Below are 18043 nucleotides of genomic sequence, written 5' to 3'. Positions count from 1 at the left end.
CGGGTGGCACGGGGGTTTCTCCTTGGCCAGTGGAGGACTACAGTGCCACTCACTCCCAGGCCCAGCCCTCCTTCTTCCCACGATTGTAGTCCCTGTCTCATGTCTCATGTTGTTCTCTCAGTCTCTTTTACCTTTCCGCAGTAGAATGCGGGCCCTGGGAAGACATGGGCGGGGCAGGGGGGCGTTTTGAGATTTAGTGGTAATAATGGCATGATTTTAACACTGGATAATAAAATATACCAGCACTGAAAGGTCTACATAGCTCAGTGAACTACACACACGCAGACACACACACACACACACACACGGGTGATGTAACAAATGCTATTTCAAAGGGCACAGTAAACCCTTGAAGTTTCATGTTAAAATCAAGCGTTTGTTGGTGCAGTTTTAAGATTACACACTGCAGCTGACTTGTAAGGAACTATTGTGTGGCAGGTTTTGATGAGGCCATTTTTCATAGACTCAAGCAGAACGGCTTGCCCTTACATGTGTTCTGTGGGATTTGTAACAAAGACACACTGCTGCTCTCCCCACTAGATGTTGGGTTTGAGAAATAAAGCTATTTTCATAACTGTTATTTCTGTCCCAATCTAAAATTCTATCAGAAAACAAAAACAAACAAAAAGACCCCTCCCACCACAAGGGCCTGGGCTAGCACATCAAGCTGGAGGGTCCTGCAGTCTGCGTATGTTCTTTCAAAATGTAGATTTTAGAACTGGCAACAGCAGAACCTGTCATAGTAAACTAGTTGACCAGATACAAAACTTCCCTTAAAAGATCTGATTTCTAATTAAAACGTTTAAGAAGCTGATTGTGGTAGCCAGTGCCTGTAATCCCAGGAGGCTGGAGAGGACAGATGGAGAAGGTGAGGCCAGCCTGTGCTCTGTAGCAGGATCCTGTCTCCAAATAATAATACTGATTTGTTCACTTTTGAGTTAGAAGGTAAATAAAAGGGTGAAATCATGACTCGGCGAAATCTCAGCACACTCTAGAGACAGTTCCCATCATTAGAAGCGCTTTAATACAGCTCCAAGCAGGTGAATTGCTTGAAGTGGTTATCTATTCATCTCTGTTCAGTTTTCAGGAGAACAAAGGTCTTCATTAGCATGCATCTCCATGGAGCCCTGCTGGGATCCCTAATAGGATTCTTCCCACGAACTTTTGCTTGTGGGCGCCTCTGCAGTTCTACAGGCTGTGGCTTAATGATCCTTAAAGAGACAAGGTATGGCTGAGGCAATTCAAAATTCTGTGTGTGTCTCCTGCCATTGTGTTAGACTTTGATGGCATCTGGAATATGCTGAGCCAGGGGGTCACAGTGGCCACCAAGCCTGGGAAATGTGGGAAGGGCTGGTCCGATCTCACCACCTGGAAGTCCATTTGGCTTAGTACAGTGGAAAGGGTGAGAACATTCCAGAAGAAAGTAATCTAGTGCTTAGGAACTAAGAGATTTAAGTATGTGTCATTTAATTTTGTGTGTATTTGCTTTGCGTTTCCTTTTCTTGACTGAGGCAGAGGCTGCTATGTAGCCAAGCCTCAACTCAAATGAATCCTGATTCAGCCTCGTGGTTATAGGTGCACAGCACCATGCCTTGCTTTGTTTGGCTTTGCTTTTTATTTTGGCTGCTCAGTTGTGTATTTTGAGACAGGGTCTCACTCTGTTGCCCAGACTAGACTTAGAATGATCCTCCTGCCTCAGCCTTCCACATGCTAGGATTATAAGTCACTATCCTTAATTCATATATAAAGTGTTTTATCCAACAGTTAACACTTAGCAAGTGCAAGGCCCCTGGCTTGACCCCCAGCCCTATAAACTAATAATCCACTATGGAGTACGCATAGTAATAAATCCTAGGAAGGACAGGGTAGAATGAAGCCAGTGCTCTTCTGTCGTAAGAAAATAATCATAGCCCCTGTTTAATGTGGTGTGTCAGAGAAAGAGGCCTACTTAGGAGGTGTGAGAAATGAACACAGAAAGGCTAAACAAGTTATTTGACAGGTAAGGTTGGTTCTGGAGAGGAATGGGTTGGACAGGATTGAGGCACACACATCTTTGTGAGAAAAGGCTTCAGCCTCTAACCCAGGTTGACCTGGAACTCACTGCGTAGCTCAGACTAGTGTCAGACTCATGGCACTGTTCTGCCTCGGCCTCCAGAGTGCAGGGTTACAGTTGTGAGCCCCCACACCCCAAGAATGGTAATCTGTGTAATGATCAGTTTTCGTTTTGTGCTCCTGCTGGTCAGAACCAGTCTGTGTACTTCATAGGTCCTAAAAGCAAAGCATTTCCAACTGAGCCATAGCTGGCTAGACCTGACCTTCCTACGAGTGGGCTGGGCTAGATGGACAGGCGGAGCCGGACGTGACACATGACTCTGGCCTGGTAGAGACCCAGTCTAGGCTGTTGGCCTTGTTGAGACAAGAATGATGGCAGGGAGATGCAGCCTCCAGCTGCTCCGGTGTGTGACCTTTCTTTGGAGATTTGTATGCCAGACAAGAACTCCTGACAGAGCATTGTAAAGTGGGCCTTGTAGCTGAGATCTCACCCACTGGATGGCCTAGGAAATGGTCCTGTTCTGGCTGAGTTACTCATGGAGAATTATAGTCACAAAACAGCTCTGGGCTGGGAACCTGTCTCCGTGCAGCCCCGTGTTCTGGGCGCTGGTTGGCCACTGCCCGGACAGTGTGTCCTAGGAGGTCACTTCTGTTTGTCTTTCCAGATGGATCTCACTCGGCAGCTGTGGCTGGTCTAGAACTCATTTCATTGACCATGCTGACCTTGACCTTATGGCAATCTCACCTCATCCTCCTGAGTGCTGGGCATACTGGTGTACGCCACCATGTCCAACTAATATTTTATTTGTGTAGATTTTTTGTTGTTGTTCTGGGATTACGGTTATGCCATTACACCCAGCTTCTAAATTGTTTCTTTAAAACCCAGTACTTCAACCCATCCTAAGATGTGCTGAGTAAAGAGATCCATTCCTCTCATTCCTTGTTCCCGTTATCATGTGATAGCGTTCAGCATCTTGCAGCTTCAGTATTGCCTAGGATTCAGCCAGGGAAGCACTGCACTTGGAGAAAGACCAGTGAAGTAGTTAAAAACACCTGCTTCAGGGCGCAAACAGCCAAATCTCATCCTGGATCCTGACTGCACGGTTTCCTGCTTGTGTCTCCTTCCTGCCTCAGTTTACTCTGAGCTAGAAATAGGTGGAGTTGCCCGTGCAGGGTGAGCCCTGTGTGTGTGTGAGGCGGAGTGCAGGGTACTAGGAAAGCCATGAACACGGTGAGCACTGTTATTTCCCCATCATCAGCCTCCTGTGTGGCCAAAATAGTCTCCCCAACTCTGCTTCCTGTCAGACTGCACTAGGAAGGTGACAGGATGCAAAGAGCTCCTGACGTCCTCCCTGAGCTAACGCATTCCCAGCCACACTAGAAAGGCTGGGAAATTGTCGTTTTCTTTCCAGAAGCTGCCAGCAGGGAAACTGGTTTCTGACGTGTGTGCATTTAAATTAAGGTTCCTTAAATAGAACACATTTATCTGTCCCATAGCTAGAGAGGACTTCCTTGTGGCATCAGGAATGACAGAGCTTTTGAGGCCAGCCTCTTCCCTCTGCATCAGCATCATCAGGAGCAGGATTCGTCACCCTTCACAGAAGACTGGCCTGCGTTCCGACCTGCTCCAGCCACCTCGTAGCCCTGGCGCTCCGCAGTCCAGTGAAGGGCATGAAACCCTCGATGCTTTGCTTTTTGCCGATTTAGCAGGGGAGGTGAGGCTGTGGCAGGTAGACTCACAGAGGAGCTGCAGACAAGAATCCAGCTGCATCCTACCTTTGTGAAAGTTAGAGTTTATTGGGGAAAACAAGGGTAAGTTTAGATGGTACAAACGAAGAAGGGAATCATTCATAAGAAGATGTACAAAAGGAAATAAATAAGATTTGATGTTGGACTGAACTACAAGGGACTCTCTCAAAAATATAATAATAAAATGAGTTGTTTCAATTTTATTGGATGTTGAAGACATTTAACAAACATCAAGGCATGTTTGCCCATCAGGATGAGCAAAGATGGGTTTAACTCATAAAACCTAATGTTGGTGGAAGCATAAGGAATCAACCCAACGTGGTCTTGTGTGGGTCTTACGGCTCTGCCATCTTTTTGGAGCAGGGTTAGGCAGGATGTATCACTGTTTGAAATGCATATGCTGTTTGACATGGATGGCTGACTTGAGAAATATCTCTGAGAAGGTGATCAGTCAAGTTATCCAAAGTGTGTGTCCAGAAACCTTCAAATAGCTGGTAATAAAGAAATATTGAATTGAAATCAGTAGTAGAGTCAAAACTAATTCCAGTACTAAATTTTTTAAAGCAGAAATCTCAATTCATTATCCCTGTGGTAGAATGAGCTGCTGCTCTCAGGATCTGAGATGGAGTTTTACTGTGTTGTTCAGGCTAGTAGCCTCAAGCTCCTTGCCTACAGTGTCCTCCAGCTCTCCCTCTGAAATAGCTGGGACCTTAGGGGGACCCGCCTCGTGCCTTGGTCTCAGTCCCTCTTCCCAGTCTACTCAGGCGTGATCCTCATAGGCAGAGTCTGCTTCTGCGGCCCCTGATCTTGGATTTGGCATGCGACGCTCCTGCCTGGTTGTTAAGGAATGCAGGTCACAGTTACCAGCAGGTAAGTACCATCCCTTTGTAAAGGTGGACAGGACTTGTCAGACCCTTACCTGAGGCTCCTCCACCACACACACACACACACACACACACACATACACACACACACACACACACACACACACAGCTGCAGGAAACCTGCCCCATGGCCGTGCTAGAGTGCCTAGGTGGTGGGAGGTTCACTGCAGACCGGGGTCCCATTGGTGCAGCCTTCATGCACTACCTTCAGTGCCGACATGGACCAGTGGTGCAGCTGCCTGAGTCATCCATGCTCCTGTAAGGAAGCCCGGGGACCCCACTGGTTCCCGGAGCTGGGCTTGGTTATTTTGCCGTCTTCATTGCCCTCTTACCTGTGGTGAACATGCGTCCATTCACATTGTCTCAGGAAATGTCACATGATACAAATGGTGTTAGGCCAACATAACACAGACCGTAAGAAACATTAACTGTGCATGCCTACTGTTTCCTGTAAGAAGGGAATGCCGCTGTGCTTCCTGCCCCAGGAAGGGTGAGCTACCTAGGCAAGACTCAAGCTTGCCGCACTGTTGGCGAGCTGAGCACATGTCCAGATGGGGCTTTCCCCAGCTCATCCAAAATGCAGCCAACTTACAGGCACGGTATGGATAGTAGATGCACAGCCTGAGTTTGCTCAGATGTTTGTACAGTTAAGTAGCTGAGTGTGGGGGTGATTGGTTATCCAGCAGTAGTCAATGATACAGTCCACCAGTTGAAAATATCTGGTGCCATACTAAGCCACTGTTGAAATGGTCAGAAGGGCTCCAGAACACATGCTTTCTAGGTAGAATTACATATGACCACCCAGGCACACAGACACATGGAGAGCTAAATTGCTGGTGTCCTTACACAGAATGAGAACCCAGGAAATCTGGGTTCTTGAACCGTAGTCTTTGGTTTGGTTTCAGTTTTCAAAGAACATGGGTGTGTTTCATTCATAAGAACCAAGAAAGCAGAGTAGCCTGTCTGGCGTAAAGAGGCTTTCTGCTAGAAACTAGAGAGGCCCAGAGGATAGGCAGTCAGAAGGCTGGAGCGCAGGTCCACTGTGTAAGGAGGCAGACAGTGATGGGGAGGGATGAACGCTTGCCTAGGGCACTGTGGAAACTGCACTAGCTCTAGGTCCTCTCTATAAATATACAATATTACTATGGTAACTGGCCTCATTTTGAAGGGAAGACCATCCCCAAGATTCCATGGAGACAATTTGCTGTGGCATGACTTTAGAGGGCACCTTCTGTGCACATCCCTTCCCATTGCATGGCTCTGAGCAGAGGTAGTGACATGTGACAGGAAGCGCCGATTTGGGGTTGTAGCATCTGAAGTCTCTCTCCTACAGCAGGGACTGTGGATGAAGGTCAAGCAGAGAGCATCAGAGCACAAGGGATGAACTGCAGAGTCAGCCAGATACAGGTCACGTGCTCCATCAGCCCTGGTAGCTGAGTCATTGTGTTCCAGCTGCAGGACACTTCTAACCTGGCCTTGGCGTGCCACGAACGCCAAGAGGCACCTGCTTCACCGTTGTGAGAGTCCCTTCAGTACCAGGAGTCATCAGTGACTGCTGGGATTTAATAGCCCAGAGATCCCTTTGAAAATTAAATGCTAATCAGATATTAAGAGCTGTCACCTGGGTTTTGGGGACGTTGAAGGGAGTCTGTAATCCTGAATCACACACCCCACTCAGCCTTTTTGAGAGCAGTAAAGGGGTCAGCAGGAGAGACTCCCAAGGAAAACACTACAGGACAGTGACAGGCTGGTGCCTAGAGATATAAATGTGACAATTTCAGAAGGTCACCAGTGTTTCAAACCAGGAAAAATACTGATGAATGTGATGAAGACCACTTCATCAGGAATCCATCAGCAGTGTGTTGACAAGTCGGAAGAGCAAAATGCAGCTTCTGGCAAGTGTTTCCTAGGCTGCTCACAGAAACCCCCAGGGTTTGTGTGAAATGCTTTACACAAGGTTCAGTGTTAATGTCAAGTGTTCAACCTTCCTATCTGCATTCAGGAAATAAAAAGTGAGACACAGAAACTCTTGCTGTAGTTTCGGCATGGCCCTGCAGTTAGCTCTGTGCAAAGCAGCCTCAGAGCAGTGGCAGCCATGTGAACGGTGTTCGGTATCCTAGATTGCAGGGGCAGAGCCTGCAAGGACGCTAGACCTGGATGCTGCTGTCATTTCTGGCATAGGAGTTTTGCTCCTTGTGGACTGGGCAAAGTGGAACCTGCCAGACATCACTTGCTAGTATATTTTATGTTAAGAAGAAAATAAAACTTTTAGATGCTAGAGAGCTAGCTCAGCAGCTCTTGTTGCTCTTGCAGAGGAACTGGTTTGATTCCCAGCACCTACATGGTGGTTCACAACTAACCACAACTCCAATTTCAGGGGTTTTAATGCCCTCTTCTAACCTCTGAGGGCACCCAAGCATGCATGAGGTACGCACACATACAGGAAGGAAACACAGAGAGTTAAAGTGAATCAATTTTTTAAAATTTTTATTTTTTATTTACTTGGTTTAAATTTTAGTTTATTATTGTTGTGTGTATGCGTGTGTGTGCACACGCACAAATACACTCATACTGTAGGGACACATACTGTGGCATGTGTGTGGCGGTCAGAGCACAATTTCTTGGAGTCCATTCTGTTCTCGTACCAATACGTGGTGCTCAGGATTGAACTCCGGTCTCTAGGCTGGCATGACAAGTACCTTTACCCACTCAGCAATCCTGCTGATCCTGCTTATTCAGAGTTTCGAAACATGCCCACAATGTAGTTCTGGCCAGTCTAGAACTTTCTACATAACCCAGAGTGGACTTTAACTTGCCATGATCCTCCTACCTCTGCCTCTTCCATTGTTTTTAAGGTTACCCAAGCAATCTATGAATAGCTGTAAGTCGAAGTTCCTCTTCGACGCCAGTTCCTGGCCTTACATTGTTAATTCAGTGTTGGTTGTTCCAGACTGTCTTCTAGAGAGGTTTCCATGACAATTGATACTGTTCTATGGGATGGCATCAGACTCACCCCACAGTTTGCTGTGTTCCTCTCCTGGGTATGCCCTTCCAAAATTTTCCGTCACTTCATGCTTCCACCATGTTCTTTTAATTCTCTCGCATACTGTTGTGTAATGCACTAATAAGGTTTGTTTATAGGCAGAGGCTCTCCTCTTTCCCAGTTTACTTTTCAGTGATGATAAACACAGGCTACCTTCTTTGGGTGCCTCTTGTCTTCACGTCCTGTTCAAGTGCTCTGAGCCCGCCACACAAATCAACACACTGAGTGAGAACCAGTCCATCACAGACAGCTAGCTTTTCAGCCTGGTACCCTCACACCTTCTTCCTGTCCAAGACCATCTCTGACCACAAAGAACCTGCTGGAGGTATGGGGCAGTTGACACCCTAGGGACCACGGCTGACAGACAGGGAAACATGACTGTTTGCTTCCCCTGGTTTCTTGGGCTCTCAGGCCAGCTCACCAGCTACATTTAGCCTCCATGCATGTTAGCCTTTGTTTATGATACTCTGGTGCATTCCTGGTTGCCACTGTCTGAAAGCTATTCCAGATCCTGCCAAAGAGGTCACATCCTCCCCAAGGCACCATCTTCATGGAATTGGCTATGCTGTCTTCCTAGAGCACCCTTGAAGAAACAGAGCAATACTAGCTCATGGAGGGAAATGTCTGCACCCCTGCCCGCTTTTATCTCTTTGAAGCCGGTTGGTCACGCCCCCACCCCCAAGGACTCACATAAGCCCTTATGAAACCACTCTACCAACCCTGAGAGCTCAGACACAAGTCTGTGGAAACAAGGCTAGGGACAAAGAGTTGAGCAGACATCTTAGGACAACCAAATGTCACTTTTCATTATTACGATGACCAACTTATCTCAGGTGCTACGTGCATTCTGGATCCATTCTAGGCTCCATTAGCTGAGCTCTCTGGTATGCATGGATGATAGAAGGGCCCGTGGATGTTACAGAAGTCAGTGTCTGCTTCAGAAAGAATTATTTCCACTGTCCTGAGCCAGCAATTCTTATTCATTCTTCAAACTTGGCCCTACAGCCATTGAGCCCCCCACCCCCAGCGCAGCTTGGCAGCCCCTCCTTCCTTTTGATACCTTTAAAGGTTGCCCATGTTAGGACACTAACTCCTCCTTCCCTTGTTATGCCATAACCGTTCACAGTGCCGACACTCCCATGAGACCAGTTGAATGTTGAGAACAGGCTGCCTGGCTTGTCTAGGCAGTCAGAAGATGTCTCTCGAGGGAACAGATGAAGGAATGAGACAACTGAGATCTTCCCTGATAGTGGAACCATCTCTGCTGGATGGACTCGCATCCAACTGGCTCTGACGGAGAGAGAATGGCACCTTCAGACACAGGCTGCTCTCGCTCAGGAGGATCTGAGCCAGGCATGGAGTGAAGAGAGGCGGCTTCCAGAGGACTAGGGGTGGGGTGGATACTAGGGACTCTACTAATCGACTTTTCTGTTGCTACGATAAAACAACCTTGACTAAAGCAATTGGGGAGAAAGGGATTATTTGGCTCACAGGCATGTTTGTTGAGGGAAGTCAGAACAGGAACTCAAGCAGAGATCAAACAGACCAATAGAAGAATGATTACATTGTGGTCTTGCTCAGTCTGCTTTTCTTGTACCAACCAAACCCACCTGTCCAGGGGGCAGTACCACCCACCCGCAATGGGCTTGACCCCTCCCAGCTCAATCCACTATTGTGAAAATGCCTCACAGGTTTGCTTGCCTACAGACCAGACTGGATTAGAGACATTTTTCCAATGGTCCCTCTTCCAGTGTGACTCTAGTTTGTGCCTAGTTAACAGGAAAACGAACCAACCCGCACAGGGAGAAAAACCCAGTATGTGTCCCCAAGTGACAGCAGTAACAAAGTCTGGACGTTTTGCCTGAAGTAGGAGTTAGAGTGTGTAATAATGAAGTCCGTCCTCAAAATAGCTAGAAGGTAAGATTTTGCATTTACCACGAATGGTAAGTTTTGTAAGTCTGTAAGTAGGTGAGTTGCAGCGGAATGCCAATTACATGTTGCAGAACATCACAGCACACACAATAAGCCCAGGTCATCATGAAAATGTTAGTCCCTGTTGGACGTTGCCCTTGTCACTGAACAGGACACTTCATGAAAAACTTTTGTTGCTGCGTGGACTCTCTCTGAAGCAGGTGTTCTCAATCTTCCTAATGCTGTGACCCCTCTAATGAGTTCCTCATGTCGTGGTGATCCGCGGCACATAAAATATTTTCATTGTTACTTCATAACTAATTTTGCCAACTGTCATGAACTGTATTTAAACATCTGTGTTTTCCGATCGTTTTAGGCGACCCCCTGTGAAAGTCACAGGTGAGAAACGGTCAGGTGGGCGGTACCTCTTCATCAATGTCCAGGGAAAAATGTCAGGAAGGGACACACGTGTATTCTACGCATCTCCTCCCTGGAGATGTTAGCTGGCTTGATTTTTGCCCAAGACATGGAGCTAATCTCCACCCCTCCTGCCAGCAAAGCAGGACAAGGGGCTGTATTGTTGCAGACAGAAGCTGAGGCCCTCCGTGGTAGCACACCAGAGGCAGATGAGTGACCTCCCAGAGTGGACAGGCAGGGTGACATGTGACCACTGAGTGGAAGTTGCCGGACAGAATGTAGAGGGGCTTTTCTTTATATCAATTGTGTTTGTAAAAGGCAGTAATAGGCAGTCCATGATCCCCAGAAGGATATGAAAGGCAAAATCCACTACAAATACCACAGCCCGGAGCTGCTGCCACCGCTGCTTGCAGGAGAGTCTGCGCACACAAATGTGTGCCTGTCAGGTTGTGTTCAGCTGGAGGCGATGGTGGTGAGGATGTAAGTGTGGCATGATCACCGTGTCAGTCACCCATGCTCACTCTTCTCTGTCACTCTGTTAGCTGTGATCCCACCCTATCGTCCTCAGGACAACATCTGCATTCTAGGAAACAGGAAAAAAACAAAAATGAAACTAGGGGGAAGATATGATGGCTCTCAAGGAGGCGTCCGTTTGGTATTCTCACTGATGCTTCATTGGCCTGAACTCGGTGCTGTGGCTGTGTCCAGCTGCAAGAGACTTGGGAGACGTCCTTGTTCTGGCAGCCATGAGCCCAGTTAAAGCCCCTGTTGGACATGAAAGAAGAAAGGAATAGCTAGCTATGGTGATCTAGAACCTCTGTCACATTGTTGATGTAACATTGTGTGACGGGAGCACTGACACCACGTGATAGAAGGATGAAGACATCAGCTTTGGGGGCATCGATGGTAGGAATGTGCCTGGCACTTGTCCATTGATGCTCTTGTCTGTAAACCAAGACTCAGAACAAAACAAGCTGTCTTATAGACTTTCTACAGGGATCCAGTGAGTGGCATATGAATGAGCCAGGATAATGCCTGAGAGCAGGTATTTTGACCTTGGAGAGTGAAGCTGGAATGTTGTAGCTTTTCGTATTTTGTATTATGTGTGTGTGTGTGTATGTGTGTGTTGTGGTGTTGTACTTATGCTTGAAATATATAATCTTAAAAAGAATTCAGGTGACAGAATTCCAGAATTTGAAAACATTTTTTTTAAATTAAGGTACATTTCTTTATTTGGGGGGTCATTTGCATATGGTAACTTATAGAAGTGGTTCTGTCTTTCACTGTGTGGGTACCAAGGATCAAACTTGGGGTCATCCGGCTTGACAAACAGTACCATTGACCTGCTGAGTTATATCAGAGGCCCCAAGTTTCATCAGTTTGTTGTGTTCAGGGTTCCATGCAGTCCATCTGTAGCGCTACAGATCTTTTGTGTATGCCTATGTGATGCTTGAGAGTCAACATGGGGCCTTGTGGATCTAGCAGGTACTCTACCCTCAGCTCCATTCCCAGTCCTCTTTATGTTTCATTTTGAGATAGTCCCTTACTCAGTTGATTATGCTGACTTTGAACTCATATATAATGCAAGCAAGTCAACACGCTATCTTCTTGCCTCAAACTCCGAAGAAACTAGACTATTGACAGAGGTTTCTGGTCCGCCTGGTCCCACCAGCCAATTTAGTCCCAAAGAAATACACAGAGGTCTATATTAATTATAAACTGGTTGGCCTAGTAGCCTCAGGTTTTCATAATAACTAACTCTTACATCTTATATTAACCAGTAATTCTTATCTGTGTTAGCCACGTAGCTTAGTACCTTTTTTAAAAAAATTATTATTATTATGTATACAATATTCTCTCTGTGTATATGACTGCAGGCCAGAAGAGGGCACCAACCTCATTACAGATGGTTGTGAGCCACCATGTGGTTGCTAGGAATTGAACTCAGGACCTTTGGAAGAAGGCAGGGCAATGCTCTTAACCTCTCAGCCATCTCTCCAGCCCCCCTCCCCCAGCTTAGTACTTTTATCAGGAGGCATTCTCATCTGGTTATCTCCTCTGCATCTGGGTTACAACCGCAACCGCAAACTGAGCCTTTCCTCTTCTCAGAATTCTCCTGTTCTGGTTGCCCCACCTATACTTCCTGCCTGGGCTAAGACCAATCAGCATTTTATTAAACCAATACAAGGGACAAATATTTACAGGGTACAAGTCCATTTGTCCCTGCAAGGCTTGTGCGCCAAACCCAGGATGTAGATACCTGTAGATTTTTCTTTTAAGTGTGAGGCTGGAGAGAGTTCAAATTTTACTATCATCAATCGCCATCTTACATTGTTCCCACTGTTTGCCATTGACAAAAATATAATTTTGCACTTCAGTCTTGGCACCGTAGATCAGTTCCTAGAGGTGAGAGTGCTCAGCAAACTCACACAAAACTTCACGTGCAATTATACATCACCAAACTTGAGCAAACAGCTTCTACCATGGGAAAGCATTCCATTTAACCGGCAGTTTTTGAGCAACTGCTGTTGGCTGACCTATGCTGGATGCTGAGGGGAGGATGCAAAAGAATGAAATATGCCATGTCCTGTGACAAGGAAGGAGCCAGTATCTGTGATGAGTTCCCGGATGCTGAGTGACAGTGACCAAGGCTTGGTCTAGGGTGGGCATCTGGGAAGGTCACTGTAAGAAGGGGGCGATTCACCTGAATTCATGGTCCAAAGCAGGTGGGCAGGAGGAGGATCAGAGGGGAGAAGTGTGTCAGGAGAGAGGGAGTGTGAGGTGATGCAAGGTATGAATGAGATCAAAGCACACGTCTGGGGCAATGCACTTAGACCCGACCCTACGCCATGCCACTTTGGCGCCTGAGAATGACCTCTTTGGGCCTCGGTTTACTTCGACCTTGGCAATGAGGATTATGACAGCTCCCATCTTCTGGGGAGTCACTGGTCAGCAACACAGCACCCTCATCCCTTCCCTGCCTCTCTCCCTCTCTACAGCCAATATTTCTGAAGACGTCCAAGGAGACCATGCTGAGGCAAGAACTCTGGCTTAGGCTTCAGAGAGATGATTGCTGCTATCTGGAAAGATTTTCAATTAAAATCCTAACAGATAAAGACATTGAAATAGCTACAAGCCAATTGGTGCACCGTGGAGAAACAGGGTGACCTGGAAGGGCCTATCAGGGCCACAAGCCGAGGAGGCCCAGGAAACAGCAATTCACTGGACCCTAACTGCAGGCTGAGAAACATCCCAAGCCTTAACCTTCGGTTCTTATTGCTGGAAGAAAATACTTGAACTTAAGGAAGGGTTTGTTCGGCTCAGGGTTTGAGACTCCATCATGGTGGCAGGAATGCAAGGCCGCTGGTCATTTGTTGATAGCCAGGAAGCAGAGAGAGGTGAAGGATGCTGCTCAGCTTGCTTCCTCCCCCTGAATCCATTCCAGGACCTCACCCCATGGAACGAGTGGTGGAAGGTCTCCCCCACCTCAACCCAGCCTAGAAATTCCCTCACAGACATACCCTTGTCCTCGCAACCCTAGAGCCTGTCGGCTTGGCAACTGGTGTTAGCCATCATACCCACCTTCTCTTCCAGCGTCCGACACTCTGGGGCATTAAACATTCTAGACAATGAGGCGGATTCCAAGAGCTCAGCTGCCAACTAGTCAGGCCTCTGAGCGCAAAGCCCTGATGGTTTACTCCGTGAAAGGCCTGGAGCTCGCTACCCGAGTCCTTGAGACTCTCAGGAAGGTGCTCCCCTGTGGCAGAGACATGGTCTCAAGCAGCAGAGAGCCGAAGAAATATCCTTTTCAGTCAAGTGTGGGGATCATTAAGCTGCAGGAGCTCTTAATATCTTCAGCATTTCAAAGCAGGCCCTGCGCTCGGCCATCCAGGAGCAGTGGCATCCATGCCTTTAGAAGGGTGAATGGAATCACTAGCTAACCACAGCACCTAAGCATCTTCCCATTTGCCTTTTAATTACCTCGGTCCCCAGTTACATCATTGCTAGTGAGATGATTAGCAAAACCCATGTTAATGTCAGCAGCAGTGAATTAAATGGGAATAAAAAGAGCTCCATTTCTGTCAATTTCCCACTTGGGAACGATGCCTAACTGTGTTCTTTAGCTTCCTACTGGGATTCCCACAGGGAAGTGAATGGGCCTGGTCAAAACCTGGACAAGTATTCAGCGGGCACTGGAATCCAAGTAAGGGGGTCACTTGCTTCATTCCGAGCGAGTTGCCAGGCTGGTGCCTTGAAGATGGATGTCCTTCATCGACGTTCTGATGAATCGTGTAAACAGAGGCAGACACCTTCCAGGACTGACTTCTGCCACAGATGATGACCCCCGCCTCGTCTAGCCAAACCAAGTGGAAAACTGGATCTGGAGAACGGGGCTTCCATCACAAACCAGATGCTTTGTGGTGTCTGGGTACCAACTACCACAGATCAGCACAGCGCCCTAAGGGATGTCACCAAACCATGAGACAAGGAGTGGATAAGACAGCCAGGGTCCAGGTCATGTCATGGACAGGTTCTTATCATGCCAGGATTTCTTTGACTAACATTAATTTTTCTCTAAGGACACCCTCCAAGGAGAACGAGAGAGCCCTAAACCTAGCACTGCCTCCCATTACCTGGACTTTCAGGTGTGTTACTTACAAAGCTTACTGAGTGCCAATTTCCTCATCTTTCAAATCAAGGTGATGATGGCAGTGTTCCTAAGGTAGCTGTGGGAGTAGGGAGGGGATCCTTAGGAAGGAAGCCGGTGCCTGATCAGACGGACCACTCAGGAAATGGGAGCTGTGCTCATCACTGGAGGTGAATTAAAGGTGATTCTATTTCAGGGTAAATATACATTAGAAGTTCTGATTCTAATTGGGTGCTAGACTCCAATTGGTGTGTGTGTTGTGTGTGGGGTTGGTGTGTGTGTTGTGTGTGTGTGGTGTGTGCGTGCACATGCACCCACGAAGAGCCCTATACTAAAGGGATGAGCTTGAATCAGAGCGCCAATGGAAAGAGAGGCTAGTGCTTCATGCTGCGCACCTGTGCTGTGCCCAGGAGGCCTCTGCATCGCACCAGGTAGCTGGACCTCATTGTTTTCTTTCTCTAGTGATTAAACTTTGTTGTTCGACAATTACAACTAACCATCCACGTTCACATCCCACCTCCCTTCTACCCTTGTCTACCTTCCCACTTCCTCAGTAATCCCTCTCATGTCTATTCTTTTTTCTTTTGGGACCCACCAACATTAACTAGGCCAACGATCAAGGGTCAGAGTCGGGATGGCGGGGTCCAGCAGAGGAAGGCACAACTAAGGAGACTGAGACCCTCCCTCAGAATCTACCAATAGCCAGTATTTCAGAAGTAAAGGTAGGGCCTATGAGCCCTCCCACCTTCCTTGAAACTGGCTGTTGATTGGGCCAGCCTTCTGTGGACCCAGTCACTACCAAACACTGGGAGTTAATGATTTCCATAACTGTCTTCCCCTACATCTAATCTACTTTGACATAACTTCCCACCCTCTCCTTCCAGTGTTCCCTGAGCCTAGAGCAAGTAATAGCACCCCTGTTTTTGGTTACAGGGTCTCTCACTGTACCTGAAGCTGGAATTTTCTGCGAGGCTAGTTAGCCAGCAAGTGATCCAGCTATCTTTGATACTTCAGTGCTGGAGTTCCAGACATGCAGTACCCCACCTGGCTTCTAGGTGTCAGAACTCAACTCATGTCTTCTTTTGTATGAGAAGAGTTCTTACCCACTGGGCTAGCTCCTCAGCCCGGAACTCTGTTTTTGTTTTGCTTTGTTTTAAAAAAGTTACTTTGAGACCTTTTTTGGTCTTGAAATAATACTGGTTTTAGGTGATGAAAAGTCATTTGTTTTAAGAAAGTACTTGATCTGCTACTTATTAGTGATTTAATAGTTCATATAAATAAATTACATAGTAATGTATTATATAATAGTGATATAAGTTTATTTCAATTCCTTTCTTCATTAGGGTTCCAATTTTTTTGCAGTTTTATGAGATAGTCGAGCTAAATATGACCCTAGAACACTCTGAGGAAAACATGGAAATAGATTTTTTTTCCTAGTCATTCATTAGGCAATGTGTTCTCTGACACAAAAACAAATACACAAGTAATAAAAGAAAAACAGACACATTGGATTTCACCAGAATTTAAACTTGCTCCTCTAAAGGACACCATCAAGAAAGGAAAAGGGGAGCCGGAGAGATGGGCTCAGGAGGCAAGTACAAACGTATTGTTGTGCAGAGAGGAGGACTTGGGCTTGATTCCTGCTTTAATTCCATGGCGGTTCACAACTGTCATAGCTCCAGTTCAGGGAATCTGATGCCCTCTTCTGACCTCTGCACGGTGCATGTGCATACATGCAGGCAAGACACCCACACATAAAATAAAAAACACATCTAATAAATATAGCTTTAAAAGCCAGTTAAATGACTTCTGGGCATGGAGTCACATGCCTGTAAACCCAGCACTGAGGGGGTTGAGGCCAGAGGATTTGGGCAAGTTCAAGTCCAACTCGACCCATATAGTGAGGCTCCCTGTGTCAGAAAACAAAGTGAAATAAATAAAAGACATGATGATGTATTCCTAGATTCCTGGTTCTTGGGGGATAGAGATAGAAGGGTCAGGAGTTCAAGGTCATCCGACTACACAGTGAGTTCCAAGCCAATCTAGGATAAATAAGAACTTGCCTCAGTAAAAAACAAATAACAACATTCAGAATGGTAGAAAACACAAATCCAGACAGATTTTAAGGGACTGGAATTGAGAATAAATAACACTTTAGAACAAAAAGATAACCCAAGTCTAAACATGGACAAAAAAGTTGATAATTAACATCTCTGAAGATGAATACAATGGCCAAAAAGACTGTAGGTATCATCGTCAGGACAGAGGCAGGAGCCAGGCAACAGAGGTAGCTTGTCACTGTCCCAGAATGACAGTGCCCAAGTCGGGAGGCCATGGGGGAAACTTGAGACTCCCACATTGCCTAGGGCATGTGTGAATCTGCCAGGATGACATATTTCTTTGAAGTCTGAACAACAAAAAAGAACAATAAATAATAAAGATAAAGGGGGCCTAGATTGGTGTGATCTGGAAGATAAAGGGGCCTAAGATTGTGTGATCTGGCTTCCTCCCATTTCCCCTCCCCACTAGCTAGCTGCCAGCATGCATCTGCTTCTTTTTCTGTGGCTATGCTAGAACTGCACATGGAAGCCGGGTAGGGCCTTTAAGTAGAATTTGTTGCAATGTGTCCTTTTCAACAGTAACAAAGTCTCATAAGTCCTATGGTGAAAGCCATTTCCGGTAAACAACCTGACATTGAAGATTTGGCAGGGCCCTGTCTTAGGCACTTTCCATGAATCTCATTGAATCCTCATTGCAGACCTATGGGGTTTCAAGCGAGAAACTGAGTCTCAGAGGGTTACAGAGACAGGACGTAAGGGGACCTGTGCAATTGCTGGCAGCCTTTCCTAAGGCGCTTGTCCACACAGCTACCTGGACGCAAGCGGAGTATGCTTAGTCAGCACTGAGCAAGTAACAGTGATAGAAATAACCTCATTGTTTCTTAGTCTGCTTCTTAAGAACAGGGATGTGATCATTTCATTTTTTTCAAAGCCCCAAATTCAGCTTTCCCTGATGCTCAGGCACACAGTGCACTTACTTGCCAGGCGCATGTTCCAGGCTTCCTGGGGCGAGATATGGTCCTCTTATCTAAGCCAGGCGGGCTGGCCTTTTTCTCTGTCTGAAATTCAGCCTTCTCCCAGCGGGCTGCTGGAGCTCTGCACGTCTCTACACCTGAGCTATTTGCTTCAAGAAGCCAGATGCCTACGGCCTGCCGCTTGTTCCCGTCCCCACCCCCCCCCCCCCACCTCGCTTTGTTTGCCTTCGGACATAATGCTTTGTTTGCAGCGCAGTAATTGTTCCACGGCCTGTGATTCCTCCATCATAAACTGGCATGAGAAT

The 18043-nt window shown here is 46.8% G+C and overlaps 1 long non-coding RNA gene across 1 annotated transcript; it reads left to right on the top strand.

Annotated features, from left to right (window-relative positions):
• Positions 1-1107: 1107 nt before the first annotated feature.
• LOC119802459 lies at positions 1108-3951 on the top strand. Its single transcript, XR_005283446.1, has 2 exons — positions 1108-1225; positions 3550-3951. It is a non-coding gene; the product is annotated as an uncharacterized LOC119802459 (long non-coding RNA).
• Positions 3952-18043: the final 14092 nt, after the last annotated feature.

Source organism: Arvicola amphibius, chromosome 12, assembly GCF_903992535.2.
Source record: "Arvicola amphibius chromosome 12, mArvAmp1.2, whole genome shotgun sequence".
Lineage (NCBI taxonomy): Eukaryota > Metazoa > Chordata > Mammalia > Rodentia > Cricetidae > Arvicola > Arvicola amphibius.
Note: the sequence above shows the minus strand (reverse complement) of the source record. Positions and strands in the feature narration are given on the sequence as shown.